Here is a 20,414-nt window from a genome sequence, read left to right as displayed (position 1 = left end):
GATGACCCGCCGCGGGTGCTTTTGGTTATCTGACCGAGGCCTTATACCGAGGTGGATATCTGTGTATATAAACCGAGAGATGTCATATCGGGTTTGAGAAAAGTATGAGAGGGACAAATTGTCTTAAATTTTCGAGAAGTGATAAATATTAATGTGGTCATGAATAATGTCAATCTTAAAAATTTAGCTAATAATCAACAACAATAGGAAAAATTAGGTCAAAATTTCAATTAAAACCCCCCAAACTTACTTTTTAATAAAAGGTAACTTTTCTAGATGTACAAGACTGATGTAATATTCCCACTATTAGGCTAATCAGTCACGACCAGTTTAGAAGCACCCAAGACAAGACAACATATCCTCCCCCACCCACATTCCTTACATTCCTACAATCATAGGATAATAATTTCAGCTTCCTTCTTCCCTCACCCATCTCCAGGGCTCACACTATAAATTCTATCTAAAAAGTGGTCAAACTGGAGTTGGTGTGCAACTACCTGTCCTCGGAGCCCTCAAGCTATACTGCTCAAAATAGCCATCTGCTTCACTTAAAATCTCCTCCCGACTATCTTACCCTACACAAAAAAATGTAAACCGGCTAATTACTAGCTCCTTAGTTAGTTCCTTAGTCACTGACAAAAGACAACAATGTTTTTAGCATCCTTAATAAATGTAAATAAACCAAACTTATTAAACTAATAAAATATGTTTCTGTCCCTAAAAAAAGTTTATACTAGCATTACAAAATTCCTAAATATATCTCCAGCTCTATATTATAAAAATCTAATTTTTTTTTTTGAAAACCATACTATAAGCATCAAAGAAGCCTACTAGTATATGACTATTCTATTAAAACGACTACCTATTTCAAAAATCAGCAAAGAAAACCAAAGTTACACTTTAATCCAAAAAACAAAAAATAGTCTTCAGTCACCAATGTACTGTAGCAACTTATGATCTCCATAGCATAACCTAGAAAATAATATAATAATTTTATAGACCCTATCTATGAATATGACTATAAATGTAAACAAACTGTGTGACAGAAACATTGTAGCATGGCAAATATATACCAGATGCTCTTAATAACAATACGACCACATGAATGATTTATATTTTATTACCAATGCATAATTTATTACAATAAATAATCTTATACTTATAAAATAATAAGTAATCTTATACTCTAAGTTACATTGCAAAGATGCATATCGCTCAGTGTATATACATTGAGAGGTGTGTATCGCTCAGCATATATATATATATATATATATATATATATATATATATATATATATATATATATATATATATATATATATATATGTATATATCGCTTGTAGCAGCGATTCTCCCTGAACATCTTAGGGACAAGATTGGAGTCCAGGACCAAAAATTCATTGACGGAGCAATGATCTGGGATAATCTAACGGGCTCTGGAGGCAGACCTGCTCCCCCCAACAACTACAAACAATAGCACTGGGATGGTCCAATAGTGAAAAATATTGCCTCAACAATGCTTCAGAGTGTGTCAGGGAAGGATAGAGCCCGCCTCCTGGCAGTGAGAGCCCCTCATGCTGGGGACTTTCTGTTGGCTGTTCCCAACTCCAGCCTTGGCACACGTCTCGACCCACAGACCATTCGCATAGGTGTTGCCCTTCGACTTGCCGCCCCTATTCTCGCCGAACACAGGTGTATTTGTGGCAGTGAAGCAGCAGACCGATTCGGGTACCATGGTCTTGTGTGCCGTAAATCCGAGGGAAAGATTGCAAGACATGAGGAGGTTAATAACATTATCAAGAGGAGCCTCACAACAGCTGGATGCCCAGCAGTAAGGGACCCACCCCAACTATGCAGATCTGATGGCAGCCAGAAGCGTCCAGATGGTATCACCCTTCAAGCCTGGACAGATGGGAAGCAGGTGGTGTGAGACTATACATGTGCATCTACCTTGGCTGATACCTATCTCCAATACACCAGGGAGGAAGGAGGGGCAGCTGCCAGCTTCAGGGAGTCCCAAAAGTCTAGAAAATATGGAGAACTTGCCCATCATTATATGTTTGTTCCCATAGGCTCAGAGACCCTTAACTCATGGGGAAAGAGTGCATCTAAATTCCTTAAGGAGCTGGGAAAAAGACTCATCAGGGTAACTAGGGATCCCAGGGCAGCTAGTTTTCTGTTCCAGCGGCTCAGTGCGGCTGTTCAAAGGGGTAATGCCTGCTGTATTTTGGGCACACGCCCCAGCTCTGAGGAGCTGGATGAGATTTTCGCCTTATAATCGGTGATACACACGTAACAACATGTACCTTATATGCCACCTTTATATTAACAATCTCTTAAATCTTATATATATATATATATATATATATATATATATATATATATATATATATATATATATATATATATATATATATATATATATATATATATATATATATACTTTTTTTAACAAGTCGGCCGTCTCCCACCGAGGCAGGGTGACCAAAAAAAGAAAGAATATCTCAAAAAAGAAAATACTTTCATCATCATTCAACACTTTTATCTCACTCACACATAATCACTGTTTTTGCAGAGGTGCTCAGAACACAATAGTTTAGAAGCATATACGTATAAAGACACACAATATATCCCTCCAAACTGCTAATATCCCAAACCCCTCCTTTAAAGTGCAGGCATTGTACTTCCCATTTCCAGGACTCAAGTCCAGCTATATAAAAATAACCGGTTTCCCTGAATCCCTTCACTAAATATTACCCTGCTCACACTCCAACAAATCGTCAGGTCCCAAATACCATTCGTCTCCATTCATTCCTAACACGCTCACGCACGCTTGCTGGAAATCCAAGCCCCTCGCCCACAAAACCTCCTTTACCCCCTCCCTCCAACCTTTTCGAGGACGACCCCTACCCTGCCTTCCTTACCCTACAGATTTATACGCTCTCCATGTCATTCTACTTTGATCCATTCTCTCTAAATGACCAAACTCCCTCAAAAATCCCTCTTCAGCCCCCTGACTAATACTTTTATTAACTCCACACCTCCTAATTTCCACACTCCGAATTTTCTGCATAATATTTACACCACACATTGACCTTAGACAGGACATCTCCACTGCCTCCAACCGCCTCCTTGCTGCTGCATTCACAAACCAAGCTTCACACCCATATAAGAGTGTTGGTACTACTATACTTTCATACATTCCCTTCTTTGCCTCCATAGATAACGTTTTTTGTCTCCACATATACCTCAACGCACCACTCACCTTTTTTCCCTCATCAGTTTTATGATTAACCTCATCCTTCATAAATCCATCCGCCGACACGTCAACTCTCTAGTATCTGAAAACATTCACTTCTTCCATATTCCTCCTCCCCAATTTGATATCCAATTTTTCTTTATCTAAATCATTTGATACCCTCATCACCTTCCTGTGTCAATTCCCATTTTTTTTGATTCCCCATAATTTAATCCCACCCCTCTCCCGAACACCCTAGCATTTACTTCTTTTACAACCCCATCTATAAATATATTAAACAACCATGGTGACATTACACATCCCTGTCTAAGACCTACTTTTACTGGGAAGTAATCTCCCTCTCTTCTACACACCCTAACCTGAGCCTCACTGTCCTCATAAAAACTCTTCACAGCATTTAGTAACTTACCACCTATTCCATATACTTGTAACATCTGCCACATTGCTCCCCTATCCACACTATCATATGCCTTTTCTAAATCCAAAAATGCAATAAAAGCTTCCCTACCTTTATCTAAATACTGTTCACATATATGCCTCAATGTAAACACTTGATCTACACATCCCCTACCCACTCTGAAACCTCCTTGCTCATCTGGAATCCTACATTGTCTTACCTCTAATTCTTTCAATTATAACCCTACCGTACACTTTTCCTGGTGTACTCAGTAAACTTATTCCTCTATAATTTTTACAATCTCTTTTGTCCCCCTTCCCTTTATAAAAAAGGGACTATACATGCTCTACGCCAATCTCTAGGTACCTTCCCTCTCTTTCATACATTTATTAAACAAAGATACCAACCAATCCAACACTATATCCCCCCTGCTTTTAACATTTCTGTAATGATCCCGTCAGTTCCAACTGCTTTACCCCCTTTCATTCTACGTAATGCCTCACGCACCTCCCCCACACACATCCTGTTCTTCTTCGCTCCTAAAAGATGGTATACCTCTCTGTCCAGTGCATGAAATTACCGTCTCCCTTTCTTCGTCGACATTTAAAAGTTCCTCAAAATATTCTCGCCATCTACCCAAAACCTCTCTCTCCCCATCTACTAACTCCCTTACTCTGTTTTTAACTCACAAATCCATTTGTTCCCTAAGCTTTCATAACTTGTTTAACTCAAAATTTTTTTCTTATTTTCATTAAAATTTCTTGACAGTGCCTCTCCCACTCTATCATCCGCTCTCCTTTTGCACTCTCTCACCGCTCTCTTCACCTTTCTTTTACTCTCCATATACTCTACTCTTCTTATAACACTTCTGCTTTGTAAATACCTCTCATAAGCTAACTTTTTCTCTTTTTATCACACCCTTTACTTCATCATTCCACCAATCACTCCTCTTTCTTCCTGCCCCCACCCTCCTATAACCACAAACTTCTGCCCCACATTCTAATACTACATTTTTAAAACTATTCCAACCCTCTTCAACCCACCCGCCCCCCACAGCTCATAATTGCACCAGCCCACCTTTCTGCCAATAGTTGCTTATATCTCACCCGAACTTCCTCCTCCCTTAGTTTATACACTCTCACCTCACTCTTACTTGTTGTTGCCATTTTCCTCTTTTCCCATCTGCCTCTTACTCTAACTGTAGCTACAACTAAATAATGATCCGATATGTGTACATCCTGGAGCCTACCCAACAACCTTTTATCCACCAGTACATAATTTAACAAACTACTTCCATTACGTACTATATCATACCTTGTATATTTATTTATCCTCTTCTTCATAAAATATGTATCACTTATTACTAAACCTCTTTCTACACATAGCTCAATTAAAGGCTCCCCATTTTCATTTACCCCTGGCACCCCAAATTTACCTACTACTCCCTCCACAACATTTTTGCCCACTTTAGCATTGAAATCCCCAACCACCATTACTCTCAAACTTGGTTCAAAACTCTCCACGTATTCACTCAACATTTCCCAAAATCTCTCTCTCTCCTCTACACTTCTCTCTTCTCCAGGTGCATATACGCTTACAATCACCCACTTTTCGCATCCAACCTTTATTTTACTCCACATAATCCTTGAATTAATACATTTATAGTCCCTCTTTTCCTGCCATAACTTATCCTTTAACATTATTGCTACTCCTTTAGCTCTAACTCTATTTGAAACCCCTGATCTAATCCCATTTATTACTTTCCACTGAAACTCTCCTACCCCCTTCATGTTTGTTTCACTTAAAGCCAGGACATCCAGCTTCTTCTCATTCATAACATCCACAATAATCTCTTTCTTATCATTTTCACAACATCCACGCACATTCAGACTTCCCACTTTGACAATTTTCTTCTTCTTATTCTTTTTAGTAATCTTTACAGGAAAAGGGGTTACTAGCCCATTGTTCCCGGCATTTTAGTTGACTTTTACAACACGTATGGCTTACGGAGGAAAGATTCTTATTCCACTTCCCCATGGATATAAAAGGAAAAGTAATAAGACCAAGAACTATTAAGATAAACTCAAAGAAAACTCAGATGAGTGTGTATAAATAAACGTGTACATGTATGTGTAGTGTGACCTAAGTGTAAGTAGAAGTAGCAAGACGTACCTGTAATCTTGCATGTTTATGAGACAGACAAAAGACACCAGCAATCCTACCATCATGTAAAACAATTACAGGTTTCTGTTTTACACTCACTTGGCAGGACGGTAGTACCTCCCTGGGCGGTTGCTGTCTACCAACCTACTGCCATATATATATGTATATATATATATATATATATATATATATATATATATATATATATAAATATATATATATATATATATATATATATATATATATATATATATATATATATATATATATATATATATATATAAATATATATATATATATAAATATATATATATATATATATATATATATATATATATATATATATATATTTATGTATACATATATTATAATCCTAGGTAGTAGGTTGGTAGACAGCAACCGCCCAGGGAGGTACTACCGTCCTGCCAAGTGAGTGTAAAACGTAAGCCTGTAATTGTTTTACACGATGGTAGGATTGCTGGTGTTTTTTCTGTCTCATAAACATGCAAGGTTTCAGGTACGTCTTGCTACTTCTGCTTACACTTAGGTCACACTACACATACATGTACAAGCATATGTATACACACCCCTCTGGGTTTTCTTCTATTTTCTTACTAGCTCTTGTTCTTGTTTATTTCCTCTTATCTCCATGGGGAAGTGGAACAGAATTCTTCCTCCGTAAGCTATGCGTGTTGTAAGAGGCGACTAAAATGCCAGGAGCAAGGGGCTAGTAACCCCTTCTCCTGTATATATTACTAAATATGAAAGGAGAAACTTTTGTTTTTCCTTTTGGGCCACCCCACCTCGGTGGGATACGGCTGGTGTGTTGAAAGAAAGAAAGATATATATATAATATATATATATATATATATATATATATATATATATATATATTGTGGAGCTTATCTCTGTGTATATTCACTTAGAGGTGTGCATCCCTTAATGTATGAGAACATCATCAGGGTTGTTATTAATGGCTTTGGTCTACCTGGTTGGGTACTTGTCTCATAGTGCTTAAAGCTGTGACCTCATCTTTCCGAGCAACTGTGTCGTCAGTTGTGATTCTCATTGCTTCCACTGTGTTGCCTTTTAATTTTTTTTTGCTAACTTGTGCACAAATTCCCCTCAAGGGTGGTTCTTTGACGTTGGTGATTGGCTCTTGATCTAGGAAATTGGATCTCTGCTCTAGTTTCCTGAAATGAGCCTGAATGCTTCCCATCCCCCCCCCCCACTTGCGCTGTATAATCCTACGGGTTTAGCGCTCCCTCATGATTTTAATAATAATAATAATAATAATAATAATAATAATAATAATAATAATAATAATAATAATAAATGTTTACAAATTTTCTCGTTTTCAGTGGAATTTTCCTTGGATCTGCCTCGATGATTGCTGCAATGATGGGTCAGAGAGATAGAATTATCTGTTCTTGGGTAGTTACACACTGTCTTGATGACTGATGTAGTCAGCAATTTGCCGTGTGTTGCAGGAACTGCTAGACAAACATTGCACAAAGCCTGGTGCCTTGGGCTTCGAAGTTGGTCGAACCTCCATTTCCGCTTGAGAAAGTCTATGAATTTCCCAGCAGCATATAAACGAGCAGCTTCAGTAATGTGAGACAGTACTGCAAGCAGTGGCTGTGAATGTCATCAGATCATCGTAACTTTGTTTTTGCCATGAATCAGAAGAAAAGAAAAAAATATGTAGTACCGATTTTAAGTAATATTAAGGAAATTTAAATTAAATTTCGACATATCAATAGAAGAAATTATCTAAAAAACATTGTGTTAATTTAAGGGAGGTTAAAGTGTGGTTTGGGTCTCAAAATAAAAATCTTAACATCATTGTCATAGAAAAAATGATCAAACTTTGAGCGAAATATTTTTTTGAAAAGTATGTATTTTTTTGTGGGAGAGGGAAGCTCGGATTTTTGGGCAGGGTAGTGGTCACAGTCCAGGGTAGTGGTCACAGTGCAGGGTAGTGGTCACAGTGCAGGGTAGTGGTCACAGTGCAGGGTAGTGGTCACAGTGCAGGGTAGTGGTCACAGTGCAGGGTAGTGGTCACAGTGCAGGGTAGTGGTCACAGTGCAGGGTAGTGGTCACAGTCCAGGGTAGTGGTCACAGTCCAGGGTAGTGGTCACAGTCCAGGGTAGTGGTCACAGTCCAGGGTAGTGGTCACAGTCCAGGGTAGTGGTCACAGTGCAGGGTAGTGGTCACAGTCCAGGGTAGTGGTCACAGTGCAGGGTAGTGGTCACAGTGCAGGGTAGTGGTCACAGTCCAGGGTAGTGGTCACAGTCCAGGGTAGTGGTCACAGTCCAGGGTAGTCGTCATAGTGCAGGGTAGTGGTCACAGTCCAGGGTAGTGGTCACAGTGCAGGGTAGTGGTCACAGTCCAGGGTAGTGGTCACAGTGCAGGGTAGTGGTCACAGTGCAGGGTAGTGGTCACAGTGCAGGGTAGTGGTCACAGTCCAGGGTAGTGGTCACAGTCCAGGGTAGTCGTCATAGTGCAGGGTAGTGGTCACAGTCCAGGGTAGTGGTCACAGTGCAGGGTAGTGGTCACAGTCCAGGGTAGTGGTCACAGTGCAGGGTAGTGGTCACAGTGCAGGGTAGTGGTCACAGTGCAGGGTAGTGGTCACAGTGCAGGGTAGTGGTCACAGTCCAGGGTAGTGGTCACAGTCCAGGGTAGTGGTCACAGTCCAGGGTAGTGGTCACAGTGTAGGGTAGTGGTCATAGTGCAGGGTAGTGGTCACAGTGTAGGGTAGTGGTCACAGTGCAGGGTAGTGGTCACAGTGCAGGGTAGTGGTCACAGTGCAGGGTAGTGGTCACAGTGCAGGGTAGTGGTCACAGTGCAGGGTAGTCGTCATAGTGCAGGGTAGTAGTCACAGTGCAGGGTAGTGGTCACAGTGCAGGGTAGTGGTCACAGTGTAGGATAGTGGTCACAGTGCAGGGTAGTGGTCACAGTGCAGGGTAGTCGTCATAGTGCAGGGTAGTAGTCACAGTGCAGGATATTGGTCACAGTGCAGGGTAGTGGTCACAGTGCAGGGTAGTGTTCACAGTGCAGGGTAGTGGTCACAGTGCAGGGTAGTCGTCATAGTGCAGGGTAGTAGTCACAGTGCAGGATATTGGTCACAGTGTAGGGTAGTGGTCACAGTGAAGGGTAGTGGTCACAGTGCAGGATATTGGTCACAGTGCAGGGTAGTGGTCACAGTGCAGGGTAGTGGTCACAGTGCAGGGTAGTGGTCACAGTGTAGGGTAGTGGTCACAGTGTAGGGTAGTGGTCACAGTGCAGGGTAGTGGTCACAGTGCAGGGTAGTGGTCACAGTGCAGGGTAGTGGTCACAGTGCAGGGTAGTGGTCACAGTGCAGGGTAGTGGTCACAGTGCAGGGTAGTGGTCACAGTGTAGGGTAGTGGTCACAGTGTAGGGTAGTGGTCACAGTGCAGGGTAGTGGTCACAGTGCAGGGTAGTGGTCACAGTGCAGGGTAGTGGTCACAGTGCAGGGTAGTGGTCACAGTGCAGGGTAGTGGTCACAGTGTAGGGTAGTGGTCACAGTGCAGGGTAGTGGTCACAGTGCAGGGTAGTCGTCATAGTGCAGGGTAGTAGTCACAGTGCAGGATATTGGTCACAGTGCAGGGTAGTGGTCACAGTGCAGGGTAGTGGTCACAGTGAAGGGTAGTGGTCACAGTGCAGGGTAGTGGTCACAGTGCAGGGTAGTGGTCACAGTGCAGGGTAGTGGTCACAGTGTAGGGTAGTGGTCACAGTGCAGGGTAGTGGTCACAGTGCAGGGTATTGGTCACAGTGCAGGGTAGTGGTCACAGTGCAGGGTAGTGGTCACAGTGTAGGGTAGTGGTCACAGTGCAGGGTAGTGGTCACAGTGTAGGGTAGTGGTCACAGTGCAGGGTAGTGGTCACAGTGCAGGGTAATCGTCATAGTGCAGGGTAGTAGTCACAGTGCAGGATATTGGTCACAGTGCAGGGTAGTGGTCACAGTGCAGGGTTGTGGTCACAGTGCAGGGTAGTGGTCACAGTGCAGGGTAGTGGTCACAGTGCAGGGTAGTGGTCACAGTGCAGGGTAGTGGTCACAGTGCAGGGTAGTGGTCACAGTGCAGGGTAGTGGTCACAGTGTAGGGTAGTGGTCACAGTGTAGGGTAGTGGTCACAGTGCAGGGTAGTGGTCACAGTGCAGGGTAGTGGTCACAGTGCAGGGTAGTGGTCACAGTGCAGGGTAGTGGTCACAGTGCAGGGTAGTGGTCACAGTGTAGGGTAGTGGTCACAGTGCAGGGTAGTGGTCACAGTGCAGGGTAGTCGTCATAGTGCAGGGTAGTAGTCACAGTGCAGGATATTGGTCACAGTGCAGGGTAGTGGTCACAGTGCAGGGTAGTGGTCACAGTGAAGGGTAGTGGTCACAGTGCAGGGTAGTGGTCACAGTGCAGGGTAGTGGTCACAGTGCAGGGTAGTGGTCACAGTGTAGGGTAGTGGTCACAGTGCAGGGTAGTGGTCACAGTGCAGGATATTGGTCACAGTGCAGGGTAGTGGTCACAGTGCAGGGTAGTGGTCACAGTGTAGGGTAGTGGTCACAGTGCAGGGTAGTGGTCACAGTGTAGGGTAGTGGTCACAGTGCAGGGTAGTGGTCACAGTGCAGGGTAATCGTCATAGTGCAGGGTAGTAGTCACAGTGCAGGATATTGGTCACAGTGCAGGGTAGTGGTCACAGTGCAGGGTTGTGGTCACAGTGCAGGGTAGTGGTCACAGTGCAGGGTAGTGGTCACAGTGCAGGGTAGTGGTCACAGTGCAGGGTAGTGGTCACAGTGCAGGGTAGTGGTCACAGTGTAGGGTAGTGATCACAGTGCAGGGTAGTGGTCACAGTGCAGGGTAGTGGTCACAGTGCAGGGTAGTGGTCACAGTGCAGGGTAGTGGTCACAGTGCAGGGTAGTGGTCACAGTGCAGGGTAGTGGTCACAGTGCAGGGTAGTGGTCACAGTGTAGGGTAGTGGTCACAGTGTAGGGTAGTGGTCACAGTGCAGGGTAGTGGTCACAGTGCAGGGTAGTGGTCACAGTGCAGGGTAGTGGTCACAGTGTAGGGTAGTGGTCACAGTGCAGGGTAGTGGTCACAGTGCAGGGTAGTGGTCACAGTGTAGGGTAGTGGTCACAGTGTAGGGTAGTGGTCACAGTGTAGGGTAGTGGTCACAGTGCAGGGTAGTGGTCACAGTGCAGGGTAGTGGTCACAGTGTAGGGTAGTGGTCACAGTCCAGGGTAGTGGTCACAGTGCAGGGTAGTGGTCACAGTGCAGGGTAGTGGTCACAGTGCAGGGTAGTGGTCACAGTGTAGGGTAGTGGTCACAGTGTAGGGTAGTGGTCACAGTGTAGGGTAGTGGTCACAGTGCAGGGTAGTGGTCACAGTGCAGGGTAGTGGTCACAGTGCAGGGTAGTGGTCACAGTGTAGTGTAGTGGTCACAGTGCAGGGTAGTGGTCACAGTGCAGGGTAGTGGTCACAGTGTAGGGTAGTGGTCACAGTGCAGGGTAGTGGTCACAGTACAGGGTAGTCGTCATAGTGCAGGGTAGTGGTCACAGTGCAGGGTAGTGGTCACAGTGCAGGGTAGTGGTCACAGTGCAGGGTAGTGGTCACAGTGCAGGGTAGTGGTCACAGTGCAGGGTAGTGGTCACAGTGCAGGGTAGTGGTCACAGTGCAGGGTAGTGGTCACAGTGCAGGGTAGTGGTCACAGTGCAGGGTAGTGGTCACAGTGTAGTGTAGTGGTCACAGTGCAGGGTAGTGGTCACAGTGCAGGGTAGTGGTCACAGTGCAGTGTAGTGGTCACAGTGCAGGGTAGTCGTCATAGTGCAGGGTAGTGGTCACAGTGCAGGATATTGGTCACAGTGCAGGGTAGTGGTCACAGTGCAGGGTAGTGGTCACAGTGCAGGGTAGTGGTCACAGTGCAGGGTAGTGGTCACAGTGCAGGGTAGTGGTCACAGTGCAGGGTAGTGGTCACAGTGCAGGGTAGTGGTCACAGTGTAGGGTAGTGGTCACAGTGTAGGGTAGTGGTCACAGTGCAGGGTAGTGGTCACAGTGCAGGGTAGTGGTCACAGTGCAGGGTAGTGGTCACAGTGTAGGGTAGTGGTCACAGTGCAGGGTAGTGGTCACAGTGCAGGGTAGTGGTCACAGTGTAGGGTAGTGGTCACAGTGTAGGGTAGTGGTCACAGTGTAGGGTAGTGGTCACAGTGCAGGGTAGTGGTCACAGTGCAGGGTAGTGGTCACAGTGTAGGGTAGTGGTCACAGTCCAGGGTAGTGGTCACAGTGCAGGGTAGTGGTCACAGTGCAGGGTAGTGGTCACAGTGCAGGGTAGTGGTCACAGTGTAGGGTAGTGGTCACAGTGTAGGGTAGTGGTCACAGTGTAGGGTAGTGGTCACAGTGCAGGGTAGTGGTCACAGTGCAGGGTAGTGGTCACAGTGCAGGGTAGTGGTCACAGTGTAGTGTAGTGGTCACAGTGCAGGGTAGTGGTCACAGTGCAGGGTAGTGGTCACAGTGTAGGGTAGTGGTCACAGTGCAGGGTAGTGGTCACAGTACAGGGTAGTCGTCATAGTGCAGGGTAGTGGTCACAGTGCAGGGTAGTGGTCACAGTGCAGGGTAGTGGTCACAGTGCAGGGTAGTGGTCACAGTGCAGGGTAGTGGTCACAGTGCAGGGTAGTGGTCACAGTGCAGGGTAGTGGTCACAGTGCAGGGTAGTGGTCACAGTGCAGTGTAGTGGTCACAGTGCAGGGTAGTGGTCACAGTGCAGTGTAGTGGTCACAGTGCAGGGTAGTGGTCACAGTGCAGGGTAGTGGTCACAGTGCAGTGTAGTGGTCACAGTGCAGGGTAGTCGTCATAGTGCAGGGTAGTGGTCACAGTGCAGGATATTGGTCACAGTGCAGGGTAGTGGTCACAGTGCAGGGTAGTGGTCACAGTGCAGGATATTGGTCATAGTGCAGGTAGTCGTCATAGTGCAGGGTAGTGGTCACAGTGCAGGATATTGGTCACAGTGTAGGGTAGTGGTCACAGTGCAGGGTAGTGGTCACAGTGCAGGATATTGGTCACAGTGCAGGGTAGTCGTCATAGTGCTGGGTAGTTTTCACAGTGCAGGATATTGGTCACAATGCAGGGTAGTGGTCACAGTGCAGGGTAGTCGTCATAGTGCAGGGTAGTAGTCACAGTGCAGGATATTGGTCACAGTGCAGGGTAGTCGTCATAGTGCAGGGTAGTAGTCACAGTACAGATTAGTGGTCACAGTGCAGGGTAGTGGTCATAGTGCAGGGTAGTGGCCACTGTGCCGGATATTGGTCACAGTGCAGGGTAGTCGTCATAGTGTAGGGTAGTGGTCACAGTGCAGGGTAGTCGTCATAGTGCAGGGTAGTGGTCACAGTGCAGGGTAGTCGTCATAGTGCAGGGTAGTAGTCACAGCACAGATTAGTGTTCACAGTGCAGGGTAGTGGTCATAGTGCAGGATATTGGTCACAGTGCAGGGTAGTCGTCATAGTGCAGGGTAGTAGTCCTAGTGCAGGGTAGTCGTCACAGTGCAGGGTAGTCGTCATAGTGCAGGGTAGTGGTCACAGTGCAGGGTAGTGGTCACAGTGCAGGGTAGTCGTCATAGTCCAGGGTAGTGGTCACAGTGCAGGGTAGTCGTCATAGTCCAGGGTAGTAGTCACAGTACAGATTAGTGGTCACAGTGCAGGGTAGTGGTCATAGTGCAGGATAGTGGTCATAGTGCAGGGTAGCGGTCGCAGTACAGGATATCGGGCACAGTGCAGGGTAGTCGTCATAGTGCAGGGTAGTAGTCACAGTGCAGGGTAGTGGTTACGGTTCACTGTAGTGGTCACAGTTCAAGGTAGTGGTCGCAGTGCAGGGTAGTGGTTACGGTTCACTGTAGTGGTCACCGTTCAAGGTAGTGGTCGCAGTGTAGGGTAGTGGTCACTGTGCAGGGTAGTGATCACAGTTGAGGGTAGTGGTCACAGTTGAAAGTAGTGATCACAGTTGAGGGTAATGGTCACAGTTGAAGGTAGTGTTCGCAGTGAAGGGTAGTGGTCACACTGCAGGGTAGTGGTCACAGTTCAGGGTAGTGGTCACAGTTCAGGGTAGTGGTCACAGTGCAGGGTAGTGGTCACAGTGCAGGGTAGTGGTCACAGTTCATGGTAGTGGTCACAGTGCAGGGTAGTGGTCACAGTGCAGGGTAGTGGTCACAGTGAAGGTTAATGGTCACAGTGCAGGGTAGTGGTTACAGTTCAGGGTAATGGTCACAGTTCAGGGTAGTGGTCACAGTGCAGGGTAGTGGTTACAGTTCAGGGTAGTGGTCACAGTTCAGGGTAGTGGTCACAGTTCAGGGTAGTGGTCACAGTTGAAGGTGCTTCTCACAGTGCAGGGTAGTGGTCACAGTGCAGGGTAGTGGTCACAGTGCAGTTTAGTGGTTACAGTGGAGGGTAGTGGTCACAGTGCAGGGTAGTGGTCACAGTGCAGGGTAGTGGTCACAGTGCAGGGTAGTGGTCACAGTGCAGGGTAGTGGTTACAGTGGAGGGTAGTGGTCACAGTGCAGGGTAGTGGTCACAGTGCAGGGTAGTGGTCACAGTGTATGGTAGTGGTCACAGTTCAGGGTGCTGGTCATAGTGCAGGGTAGTGGTCACAGATTTTTTGAACTTTGGCCTCAAATCATTGTCATTTTAGAGTGAAATCAGTTGTTTCTCCACCATTGCTGTTTCTTCATTGTTAATATCCTCCACCATTGCTGTTTCTTCATTGTTAATATCCTCCACCATTGCTGTTTCTTCATTGTTAATATCCTCCACCATTGCTGTTTCTTCATTGTTAATATCCTCCACCATTGCTGTTTCTTCATTGTTAATATCCTCCACCATTGCTGTTTCTTCATTGTTAATATCCTCCACCATTGCTGTTTCCTCATTGTTAATATCCTCCACCATTGCTGTTTCCTCATTGTTAATATCCTCCTCCATTTCTGTTTCCTCATTGTTGATATCCTCCACCATTGCTGTTTCCTCATTGTTGATATCCTCCTCCATTGCTGTTTCCTCATTGTTGATATCCTCCACCATTGCTGTTTCCTCATTGTTGATATCCTCCTCCATTTCTGTTTCCTCATTGTTGATATCCTCCACAATTGCTGTTTCCTCATTTTTTATATCCTCCACCATTGCTGTTTCTTCATTGTTGATATCCTCCACCATTGCTGTTTCCTCATTTTTTATATCCTCCACCATTGCTGTTTCTTCATTGTTGATATCCTCCACCATTGCTGTTTCTTCATTGTTGATATCTAGGAATGGAGTGATCACCCAGTCTGGTATTTTAAGCCAAACAAATTCGTCATTCAGGTGTGTACAATACACCTGATCTTCTTCAACAGTTCAGAGGCTGTGACACTGGAAGGGATCACGACGGTCTATGTTACCTTAAGTTATTGTAACCTGGACAGTAAAGTGGAAAGGGCTGATTTGACTTTGATAAGATTAACCTCATTTCCTACCCTTTGCAAATTAACCTCGTTTAACTTTGTTAATACATCTGACAAATAAGCAATGTTATGCTTGATGTTTCTTAATTCATGAGATAGAGCAGAACTGGAGTCTTGGAAGAATTCAACAACTGTCTTAAAAAGTTGAGAGAAACGTCTCAGGAAGTTTCCATTTAACAATCATCTAACCTGTGTGTGTCACAACAAACATTCAAAATATTCATCATTCTCAGTACAGAAGTGTCGACACAGTCGGGAAGTGAGAGTATGTGCCTTGACTTTATTTACTCTTGTCATAACAGTGTTTAATGATTTGTGAAGTCGACCAGTTGGGTTTTTTGCAACTAGATGTTGTCTGTGGATTACGTAAACACACCAAGTACAGCTTTTTTCAAGAAACAGACGAAGCCACAATGACAACCTGTCATTGATATTGTCCCATCTGTTGCACAAGCAAGAATGTTCATAAGCGGGATGTTTTTCTCTTAGAAAAAATTCTCAACATCACGAAATATTGACTCCCTTTTTGTATCTGTTTCTAATTGTCTTGAAAATTACAGCTCTTGAATCAGACTTTCATCTCTGACCAACCAAACATTAGCAGAAGCAAAGAGTCATTGCCTGGCAGAGTGGACTTATCTAATTTTAAGTCAAATTGACTTAAGCATGTTGACCAATATATCTTCAGTGTTTCAGCTATTTCATCCACTCTTCTTTGAACATAGTTATCACTGAGAGGTATAGCAGGTACAGCTCTAATAATTTGTCCAGAACACATATGTAAAACTATACGCAGAACCCCACTTACTGCTGGTAGAGTAAGCTCTTCCCCAAGTGGATGAAGTTTAGCAGATGTAGCAATAACCAGTGAGATACTGTATGATTCACATAATCACCAGTGAGATATTGTATTATTCACACAATCACCAGTCAGATATTTTATGATTCACACAATCACCAGTCAGATATTTTATGATTCACACAATCACCAGTGAGATATTTTATGATTCACACAATCACCAGTCAGATATTTTATGATTCACACAATCACCAGTGAGATACTGTATGATTCACATAATCACCAGTGAGATATTGTATTGTTCACACAATCACCAGTTATTGTATAATTCACACAATCACCAGTGACATACTGTATGATTCACACAATCACAAGTGAGATATTGTATGTTTCACACAATCACCAGTGACATATTGTATGATTCACACAATCACCAGTGACATACCTCATGATTCACACAATCACCAGAGAGATGTAGTATGATTCACAGAATCACCAGACAGATATTGTATAATTCACACAATCACAAGTGAAATATTGTATGATTCACAGAATCACAAGTGAGATATTGCATGATTCACACAATCACCAGTGAGATATTGTATGATTCACACAATCACCAGTCAGATATTGCATGATTCACACAATCACCAGTCAGATATTGTATGATTCACACAATCACCAGAAACATATTCTATGATTCACACAATCACCAGTAGGATACTGTATGATTCAGGCAATCACCAGTGACATACTGTATGATTCACACAATCACAAGTGAGATATTGTATGTTTCACACAATCACCAGTGAGATATTGTATGATTCACACAATCACCAGTGATATACCGTATGATTCACAAAATTACCAGTAATATATTGTATGATTCACACAATCACCATTGACATATTGTATGATTCACACAATCACCAGTGACATATTGTATGATTCACACAATCACAAGTGAGATATTGTATGATTCACACAATCACTGAGATATTGTATGATTCACACAATCACAAGTGAGATACTGTATGATTAACACAGTCATCAGTGACATATTGTATGATTCACACAATCACCAGTGACATATTGTATGATTCACACAATCACCATTGACATATTGTATGATTCACACAATCACCAGTGACATATTGTATGATTCACACAATCACCAGTGACATATTGTATGATTCACACAATCACCAGTGACATATTGTATGATTCACACAATCACCAGTGGCATATTGTATGATTCACACAATCACAAGTGAGATACTGTATGATTAACATAGTCACCAGTAACATATTGTATGATTCACACAATCACCAGTGACATATTGTATGATTCACACAATCACCAGTGACATATTGTATGATTCACACAATCACCAGTGAGATACTGTATGATTCACACAATCACAAGTGACATATTGTATGATTCATACAATCACCAGTGACATATTGTATGATTCACACAATCACCAGTGACATATTGTATGATTCACACAATCACCAGTGACATATTGTATGATTCACACAATCAACAGTGGCATATTGTATGATTCACACAATCACCAGTGACATATTGTATGATTCACACAATCACAAATGAGACATTGTATGATTCACAAAATCACCAGTGAGATATTGTATGATTCACACAATCACCAGTGATATATTGTATGATTCACACAATCACCATTGACATATTGTATGATTCACACAATCACCAGTGACATATTCTATGATTCACACAAACACCAGTGACATATTCTATGATTCACACAATCACCAGTGAGACATTGTATGATTCACACAATCACCAGTGACATTGTATGATTCACACAATCACCAGTGACATATTGCATGATTCACACAATCACCAGTGAGATATTGTATGATTCACATAATCACCAGTGACATATTGTATGATTCAAACAGTCACCAGTGACATATTATATGATTCACACAATCACCAGTGACATATCGTATGATTCACACAATCACCAGTGACATATTGTATGATTCACACAATCTCCAGTGAGATATTGTGTGATTCACACAATCACCAGTGACATATTGTATGAATCACACAATCACCAGTGAGATACTGTATGATTCACACAATCACCAGTGAGATATTGTATGATTCACACAATCACCAGTGACATATTGTATGATTCACACAATCACCAGTGAGATATTGTATGATTCACCCAATCACCAGTGAGATATTGTATTATTCACACAATCACCAGTGAGATATTGTATGATTCACACAATCACCAGTGAGATATTGTATTATTTACAAAATCACCAGTGAGATATTGTATGATTCACACAATCACCAGTGACATATTGTATGATTCACACAATCACCAGTGAGATATTGTGTGATTCACACAATCACCAGTGACATTGTATGAATCACACACTCACCAGTGAGATACTGTATGATTCACACAATCACCAGTGAGATATTGTGTGATTCACACAATCACCAGTGACATATTGTATGAATCACACAATCACCAGTGAGATACTGTATGATTCACACAATCACCAGTGAGATATTGTATGATTCACACAATCACCAGTGAGATATTGTATGATTCACCCAATCACCAGTGAGATATTGTATTATTTACAAAATCACCAGTGAGATATTGTATGATTCACACAATCACCAGTGACATATTGTATGATTCACACAATCACCAGTGAGATATTGTGTGATTCACACAATCACCAGTGACATATTGTATGAATCACACACTCACCAGTGAGATACTGTATGATTCACACAATCACCAGTGAGATATTGTATGATTCACACAATCACCAGTGACATATTGTATGATTCAGACAATCACCAGTGACATATTGTATGATTCACACAAACACCAGTGAGATATTGTATGATTCACACAATCACCAGTGAGATATTGTATGATTCACAAAATCACCAGTGGCATATTGTATGATTCATTCAATCACCAGTGACATATTGTATGATTCACACAATCACCAGTGACATATTGAATGATTCACACAATCACCAGTGAGATACTATATGATTCACACAATCACCAGTGAGATATTGTATGATTCATACAATAACCAGTGACATATTGTATGATTCACACAATCATCAGTGACATATTGTATGATTCACACAATCACCAGTGACATTGTATGATTCACACAATCAACAGTGACATATTGTATGATTCACACAATCACCAGTGACATATTGTATGATTCACACAATCACAAGTGATATATTGTATGATTCACACAATCACCAGTGACATATTGTAGGATTCACACAATCACCAGTGACATATTCTATGATTCACACAAACACCAGTGACATATTCTATGTTTCACACAATCACCAGTGAGACATTGTATGATTCACACAATCACCAGTGACATATTGTATGATTCACACAATCACCAGTGAGATATTGTATGATTCACACAATCACCAGTGAGATATTGTATGATTCACACAATCACCAGTGACATATTGTATGATTCAAACAATCACCAGTGACATATTGTATGATTCACACAATCACCAGTGACATATTGTATGATTCACACAATCACCAGTGACTTATTGTATGATTCACACAATCACCAGTGAGATATTGTGTGATTCACACAATCACCAGTGATATTGTATGAATCACCCAATCACCAGTGAGATACTGTATGATTCACACAATCACCAGTGAGATATTGTATGATTCACACAATCACCAGTGACATATTGTATGATTCACACAATCACCAGTGAGATACTGTATAATTCACACAATCACAAGTGACATATTGTATGATTCATACAATCACCAGTGACATATTGTATGATTCACACAATCACCAGTGACATATTGTATGATTCACACAATCACCAGTGACATTGTATGATTCACACAATCAACATTGACATATTGTATGAGTCACACAATCACCAGTGACATATTGTATGATTCACACAATCACAAATGAGACATTGTATGATTCACAAAATCACCAGTGAGATATTGTATGATTCACACAATCACCAGTGATATATTGTATGATTCACACAATCACCATTGACATATTGTATGATTCACACAATCACCAGTGACATATTCTATGATTCACACAAACACCAGTGACATATTCTATGATTCACACAATCACCAGTGAGACATTGTATGATTCACACAATCACCAGTGACACTGTATGATTCACACAATCACCAGTGACATATTGCATGATTCACACAATCACCAGTGAGATATTGTAT

Source organism: Cherax quadricarinatus, chromosome 26 (assembly GCF_038502225.1).
Source record: "Cherax quadricarinatus isolate ZL_2023a chromosome 26, ASM3850222v1, whole genome shotgun sequence".
In the NCBI taxonomy this organism is placed as follows: Eukaryota; Metazoa; Arthropoda; class Malacostraca; order Decapoda; family Parastacidae; genus Cherax; species Cherax quadricarinatus.
The sequence above is the reverse complement of the archived record's forward strand: the minus strand, read 5'-3'. Positions refer to the sequence as shown.